Source organism: Mustelus asterias, unplaced genomic scaffold (genome assembly GCF_964213995.1).
Source record: "Mustelus asterias unplaced genomic scaffold, sMusAst1.hap1.1 HAP1_SCAFFOLD_64, whole genome shotgun sequence".
NCBI lineage: Eukaryota > Metazoa > Chordata > Chondrichthyes > Carcharhiniformes > Triakidae > Mustelus > Mustelus asterias.
The window spans coordinates 236,996-244,640 of NW_027590129.1; positions in this window are offsets into that span (position 1 = coordinate 236,996).

Genomic DNA, 7,645 nt, shown 5'->3' on the forward strand with positions numbered 1-7,645 from the left:
TCTGTGTCCCTGTGTGATTCTGTGATTCTCTCTCTGTGTCCCTGTGTATATCTGTGATTCTCTCTGTGTCCCTGTGTGTATCTGTGATTCTCTCTCTGTGTCCCTGTGTATATCTGTGATTCTCTCTGTGACCCTGTGTGAATCTGTGATTCTCTCTCTGTGTGTCCCTGTGTGTATCTGTGATTCTCTCTCTGTGTCCCTGTGTGATTCTGTGATTCTCTCTGTGTCCCTGTGTGTATCTCTGATTCTCTCTCTGTGTGTCCCTGGGTGTATCTGTGACTCGCTCTCTGTGTCCCTGTGTGTATCTGTGATTCTCTCTCTGTGTCCCTGTGTGTATCTGTGATTCTCTCTCTGTGTGTCCCTGTGTGTATCAGTGATTCACTCTCTGCGTTCCTGTGTGTATCTGTGATTCTCCCTGTGTGTCCCTATGTGTATCTCTGATTCTCTCTCTGTGTTCCTGTGTGTATCTGTGATTCTCTCCCTGTGTCCCTGTGTGTGTCGCTGATTCTCTCTGTGTGTTCCTGTGTGTATCTTTGATTCTCTCTGTGCCCCTGTGTGTTTCTGTGATTCTCTCTCTGTGTCCCTGTGTGTTTCTGTGATTCTCTCTGTGTTCCTGTGTGTTTCTGTGATTTTCTCTGTGTTCCTGTGTGTATCTGTGATTCTCTCTCTGTGTGTCCCTGTGTGTATCTCTGATTCTCTCTCAGTGTTCCTGTGCGTATCTTTGATTCTCTCTCTGTGTCCCTGTGAGTATCTGTGATTCTCTCTCTGTGTGTTTCTGTGTGTATCTGTGATTCTCTCTCTGTGACCCTGTGTGTATTTGCGATTCTCTCTCTCTGTGTTCCTGTGTATATCTGTGATTCTCTCTCTGTGTCCCTGTGTGTTTCTGTGATTTTCTCTGTGTTCCTGTGTGTATCTGTGATTCTCTCTCTGGGTCCCTTTGTGTATCTGTGATTCTCTCTCTCTGTGTTCCTGTGTGTATCTGTGAATCTCTCTCTGTGTCCCTGTGTGTATCTGTTATTCTCTCATTTTGTGTTCTTGTGTGTATCTGTGATTCTCTCTCTGTGTGTACCTGGGTGTATCTATGATTCTCTCTCTGTGTGTCCCTGTGTGTATCTGTGATGCTCTCTTTGTGTCCCTGTGTATCTGTGATTCTCTCTGTGTCCCTGTGTGTATCTGTGATTCTCTCTGTGTCCCTGTGTGTATCTGTGATTCTCTGTGTGTCCCTGTGTGAATCTGTGATTCACTCTGTGTCCCTGTGTTTATCTGTGATTCTCTCTCTGGGTCCCCGTGTATATCTGTGATTCTCTCTCTGTGTGTTCCTGTGTGTATCTGTGAATCTCTCTCTGTGTCCCTGTGTGTATCTGTTATTCTCTCTCTTTGTGTTCCTGTGTGTATCTGTGATTCTCTCTCTGTGTGTTCCTGTGTGTATCTGTGAATCTCTCTCTGTGTCCCTGTGTGTATCTGTTATTCTCTCTCTTTGTGTTCTTGTGTGTATCTGTGATTCTCTCTCTGTGTGTTCCTGTGTGTATCTGTGATTCTCTCTCTGTGTCCCTGTGTGTTTCTGTGATCTTCTCTGTGTTCCTGTGTCTATCTGTGATTCTCTCTCTGGGTCCCTGTGTGTATCTGTGATTCTCTCTCTGTGTGTTCCTGTGTGTATCTGTGAATCTCTCTCTGTGTCCCTCTGTGTATCTGTTATTCTCTCATTTTGTGTTCTTGTGTGTATCTGTGATTCTCTCTCTGTGTGTACCTGGGTGTATCTATGATTCTCTCTCTGTGTGTCCCTGTGTGTATCTGTGATGCTCTCTGTGTGTCCCTGTGTATCTGTGATTCTCTCTGTGTCCCTGTGTGTATCTGTGATTCTCTCTGTGTCCATGTGTGTATCTGTGATTCTCTCTGTGTTCCTGTGTGAATCTGTGATTCACTCTGTGTCCCTGTGTTTATCTGTGATTCTCTATCTGTGTTCCAGTGTGTATCTGTGATTCTCTCTCTGTGTCCCTGTGTGTATCTGTGATTCTCTCTCTGTGTCCCTGTGTGTATCTGTGATTCTCTCTCTGTGTCCCTGTGTGTATCTGTTATTCTCTCTCTTTGTGTTCCTGTGTGTATCTGTGATTCTCTCTCTGTGTGTTCCTGTGTGTATCTGTGAATCTCTCTCTGTGTCCCTGTGTGTATCTGTTATTCTCTCATTTTGTGTTCTTGTGTGTATCTGTGATTCTCTCTCTGTGTGTACCTGGGTGTATCTATGATTCTCTCTCTGTGTGTCCCTGTGTGTATCTGTGATGCTCTCTGTGTGTCCCTGTGTATCTGTGATTCTCTCTGTGTCCCTGTGTGTATCTGTGACTCTCTCTGTGTCCCTGTGTGTATCTGTGATTCTCTCTGTGTCCCCGTGTGAATCTGTGATTCACTCTGTGTCCCTGTGTTTATCTGTGATTCTCTATATGTGTTCCAGTGTGTATCTGTGATTCTCTCTCTGTGTCCCTGTGTGTATCTGTGATTCTCTCTCTGTGTCCCTGTGTGTATCTGTGATTCTCTCTCTGTGTCCCTGTGTGTATCTGTGATTCTCTCTCTGTGTTCCTGTGTGTATCTGTGATTCTCTCTCTGTGTTCCTGTGTGTTTCTGTGATTCTCTCTTTGTCCTTGTGTGTATCTGTGATTCTCTCTCCGTGTCCCTGTGTGTATCTGTGATTCTCTCTCTGTGTCCTTTGTATGTCTGTGATTCTCTTTCGGTGTCCCTGTGTGTATCTGTGATTCTCTCTCTGTGTCCCTGTGTATATTTGTGATTCTCTCTGTGTCCCTGTGTGTATCTGTGATTGTCTCTCTGTGTGTTCCTGTGTGTATCTGTGAATCTCTCTCTGTGTCCCTGTGTGTATCTGTGATTCTCTCTCTGTGTCCCTGTGTGTATCTGTGATTCTCTCTCTGTGTCCCTGTGTATATCTGTGATTCTCTCTGTGTCCCTGTGTGTATCTGTGATTCTCTCTCTGTGTGTCCCTGGGTGTATCTATGATTCTCGCTCTGTGTGTCCCTGTGTGTATCTGTGATGCTCTCTGTGTGTCCCTGTGTGTATCTGTGATTCTCTCTGTGTCCCTGTGTGTATCTGTGATTCTCTCTGTGTCCCTGTGTGAATCTGCGATTCACTCTGTGTCCCTGTGTTTATCTGTGATTCTCTATCTGTTTTCCAGTGTGTATCTGTGATTCTCTCTCTGTGTCCCTGTGTGTATCTGTGATTCTCTCTCTGTGTGTCCCTGGGTGTATCTGTGACTCGCTCTCTGTGTCCCTGTGTGTATCTCTGATTCTCTCTCTGTGTCCCTGTGTGTATCTGTGATTCTCTCTCTGTGTTCCTGTGTGTATCTATGATTCTCTCTCTGTGTTCCTGTTTGTTTCTGTGATTCTCTCTGTGTCCTTCTGTGTATCTGTGATTCTCTCTCCGTGGCCCTGTGTGTATCTGTGATTCTCTCTCTGTGTCCTGTGTATGTCTGTGATTCTCTCTCTGTGTCCCTGTGTGTATCTGTGATTCTCTCTCTGTGTCCTGTGTATGTCTGTGATTCTCTCTCTGTGTCCCTGTGTGTATCTGTGATTCTCTCTCTGTGTCCCTGTGTATATCTGTGATTCTCTCTGTGTCCCTGTGTGTATCTGTGATTCTCTCTCTGTGTCCCTGTGTATATCTGTGATTCTCTCTGTGACCCTGTGTGAATCTGTGATTCTCTCTCTGTGTGTCCCTGTGTGTATCTGTGATTCTCTCTCTGTGTCCCTGTGTGATTCTGTGATTCTCTCTCTGTGTCCCTGTGTATATCTGTGATTCTCTCTGTGTCCCTGTGTGTATCTGTGATTCTCTCTCTGTGTCCCTGTGTATATCTGTGATTCTCTCTGTGACCCTGTGTGAATCTGTGATTCTCTCTCTGTGTGTCCCTGTGTGTATCTGTGATTCTCTCTCTGTGTCCCTGTGTGATTCTGTGATTCTCTCTGTGTCCCTGTGTGTATCTCTGATTCTCTCTCTGTGTGTCCCTGGGTGTATCTGTGACTCGCTCTCTGTGTCCCTGTGTGTATCTGTGATTCTCTCTCTGTGTCCCTGTGTGTATCTGTGATTCTCTCTCTGTGTGTCCCTGTGTGTATCTGTGATTCACTCTCTGCGTTCCTGTGTGTATCTGTGATTCTCCCTGTGTGTCCCTATGTGTATCTCTGATTCTCTCTCTGTGTTCCTGTGTGTATCTGTGATTCTCTCCCTGTGTCCCTGTGTGTGTCGCTGATTCTCTCTGTGTGTTCCTGTGTGTATCTTTGATTCTCTCTGTGCCCCTGTGTGTATCTGTGATTCTCTCTCTGTGTCCCTGTGTGTTTCTGTGATTCTCTCTGTGTTCCTGTGTGTTTCTGTGATTTTCTCTGTGTTCCTGTGTGTATCTGTGATTCTCTCTCTGTGTGTCCCTGTGTGTATCTCTGATTCTCTCTCAGTGTTCCTGTGCGTATCTTTGATTCTCTCTCTGTGTCCCTGTGAGTATCTGTGATTCTCTCTCTGTGTGTTTCTGTGTGTATCTGTGATTCTCTCTCTGTGACCCTGTGTGTATTTGCGATTCTCTCTCTCTGTGTTCCTGTGTATATCTGTGATTCTCTCTCTGTGTCCCTGTGTGTTTCTGTGATTTTCTCTGTGTTCCTGTGTGTATCTGTGATTCTCTCTCTGGGTCCCTTTGTGTATCTGTGATTCTCTCTCTGTGTGTTCCTGTGTGTATCTGTGAATCTCTCTCTGTGTCCCTGTGTGTATCTGTTATTCTCTCATTTTGTGTTCTTGTGTGTATCTGTGATTCTCTCTCTGTGTGTACCTGGGTGTATCTATGATTCTCTCTGTGTGTCCCTGTGTGTATCTGTGATGCTCTCTGTGTGTCCCTGTGTATCTGTGATTCTCTCTGTGTCCCTGTGTGTATCTGTGATTCTCTCTGTGTCCCTGTGTGTATCTGTGATTCTCTGTGTGTCCCTGTGTGAATCTGTGATTCACTCTGTGTCCCTGTGTTTATCTGTGATTCTCTATCTGTGTTCCAGTGTGTATCTGTGATTCTCTCTCTGTGTCCCTGTGTGTATCTGTGAATCTCTCTCTGTGTCCCTGTGTGTATCTGTTATTCTCTCATTTTGTGTTCTTGTGTGTATCTGTGATTCTCTCTCTGTGTGTACCTGGGTGTATCTATGATTCTCTCTCTGTGTGTCCCTGTGTGTATCTGTGATGCTCTCTGTGTGTCCCTGTGTATCTGTGATTCTCTCTGTGTCCCTGTGTGTATCTGTGATTCTCTCTCTGTGTTCCTGTGTGTATCTATGATTCTCTCTCTGTGTTCCTGTGTGTTTCTGTGATTCTCTCTGTGTCCTTGTGTGTATCTGTGATTCTCTCTCCGTGTCCCTGTGTGTATCTGTGATTCTCTCTCTGTGTCCTTTGTATGTCTGTGATTCTCTTTCGGTGTCCCTGTGTGTATCTGTGATTCTCTCTCTGTGTCCCTGTGTATATCTGTGATTCTCTCTGTGTCCCTGTGTGTATCTGTGATTCTCTCTCTGTGTGTACCTGGGTGTATCTATGATTCTCTCTCTGTGTGTCCCTGTGTGTATCTGTGATGCTCTCTGTGTGTCCCTGTGTATATCTGTGATTCTCTCTGTGTCCCTGTGTGTATCTATGATTCTCTCTGTGTCCCTGTGTGAATCTGTGATTCACTCTGTGTCCTTGTGTGTATCTGTGATTCTCTCTCCGTGGCCCTGTGTGTATCTGTGATTCTCTCTCTGTGTCCTGTGTATGTCTGTGATTCTCTCTCTGTGTCCCTGTGTGTATCTGTGATTCTCTCTCTGTGTCCTGCGTATGTCTGTGATTCTCTCTCTGTGTCCCTGTGTGTATCTGTGATTCTCTCTCTGTGTCCCTGTGTATATCTGTGATTCTCTCTGTGTCCCTGTGTGTATCTGTGATTCTCTCTCTGTGTCCCTGTGTATATCTGTGATTCTCTCTGTGACCCTGTGTGAATCTGTGATTCTCTCTCTGTGTGTCCCTGTGTGTATCTGTGATTCTCTCTCTGTGTCCCTGTGTGATTCTGTGATTCTCTCTGTGTCCCTGTGTGTATCTCTGATTCTCTCTCTGTGTGTCCCTGGGTGTATCTGTGACTCGCTCTCTGTGTCCCTGTGTGTGTCTCTGATTCTCTCTGTGTGTTCCTGTGTGTATCTTTGATTCTCTCTGTGCCCCTGTGTGTATCTGTGATTCTCTCTCTGTGCCCCTGTGTGTGTCTCTGATTCTCTCTCTGTGTCCCTGTGTGTTTCTGTGATTCTCTCTGTGTTCCTGTGTGTTTCTGTGATTTTCTCTGTGTTCCTGTGTGTATCTGTGATTCTCTCTCTGTGTGTCCCTGTGTGTATCTCTGATTCTCTCTCAGTGTTCCTGTGCGTATCTGTGATTCTCTCTCTGTGTCCCTGTGTGTATCTGTGATTCTCTCTCTGTGTGTTTCTGTGTGTATCTGTGATTCTCTCTCTGTGTCCCTGTGTGTCTCTGTGATTCTCTCTCTGGGTCCCTGTGTGTATCTGTGATTCTCTCTCTGTGTGTTCCTGTGTGTATCTGTGAATCTCTCTCTGTGTCCCTGTGTGTATCTGTTATTCTCTCTCTTTGTGTTCCTGTGTGGATCTGTGATTCTCTCTCTGTGTGTTCCTGTGTGTATCTGTGAAACTCTCTCTGTGTCCCTGTGTGTATCTGTTATTCTCTCTCTTTGTGTTCTTGTGTGTATCTGTGATTCTCTCTCTGTGTGTCCCTGTGTGTATCTCTGATTCTCTCTCTGTGTGTCCCTGGGTGTATCTGTGACTCGCTCTCTGTGTCCCTGTGTGTATCTGTGATTCTCTCTCTGTGTCCCTGTGTGTATCTGTGATTCTCTCTCTGTGTGTCCCTGTGTCTATCTGTGATTCACTCTCTGCGTTCCTGTGTGTATCTGTGATTCTCCCTGTGTGTCCCTATGTGTATCTCTGATTCTCTCTCTGTGTTCCTGTGTGTATCTGTGATTCTCTCTCTGTGTCCCTGTGTGTGTCTCTGATTCTCGCTGTGTGTTCCTGTGTGTATCTTTGATTCTCTCTGTGCCCCTGTGTGTATCTGTGATTCTCTCTCTGTGTGTCCCTGGGTGTATCTATGATTCTCGCTCTGTGTGTCCCTGTGTGTATCTGTGATGCTCTCTGTGTGTCCCTGTGTGTATCTGTGATTCTCTCTGTGTCCCTGTGTGTATCTGTGATTCTCTATGTGTCCCTGTGTGAATCTGCGATTCACTCTGTGTCCCTGTGTTTATCTGTGATTCTCTATCTGTTTTCCAGTGTGTATCTGTGATTCTCTCTCTGTGTCCCTGTGTGTATCTGTGATTCTCTCTCTGTGTGTCCCTGGGTGTATCTGTGACTCGCTCTCTGTGTCCCTGTGTGTATCTCTGATTCTCTCTCTGTGTCCCTGTGTGTATCTGTGATTCTCTCTCTGTGTTCCTGTGTGTATCTATGATTCTCTCTCTGTGTTCCTGTTTGTTTCTGTGATTCTCTCTGTGTCCTTCTGTGTATCTGTGATTCTCTCTCCGTGGCCCTGTGTGTATCTGTGATTCTCTCTCTGTGTCCTGTGTATGTCTGTGATTCTCTCTCTGTGTCCCTGTGTGTATCTGTGATTCTCTCTCTGTGTCCTGTGT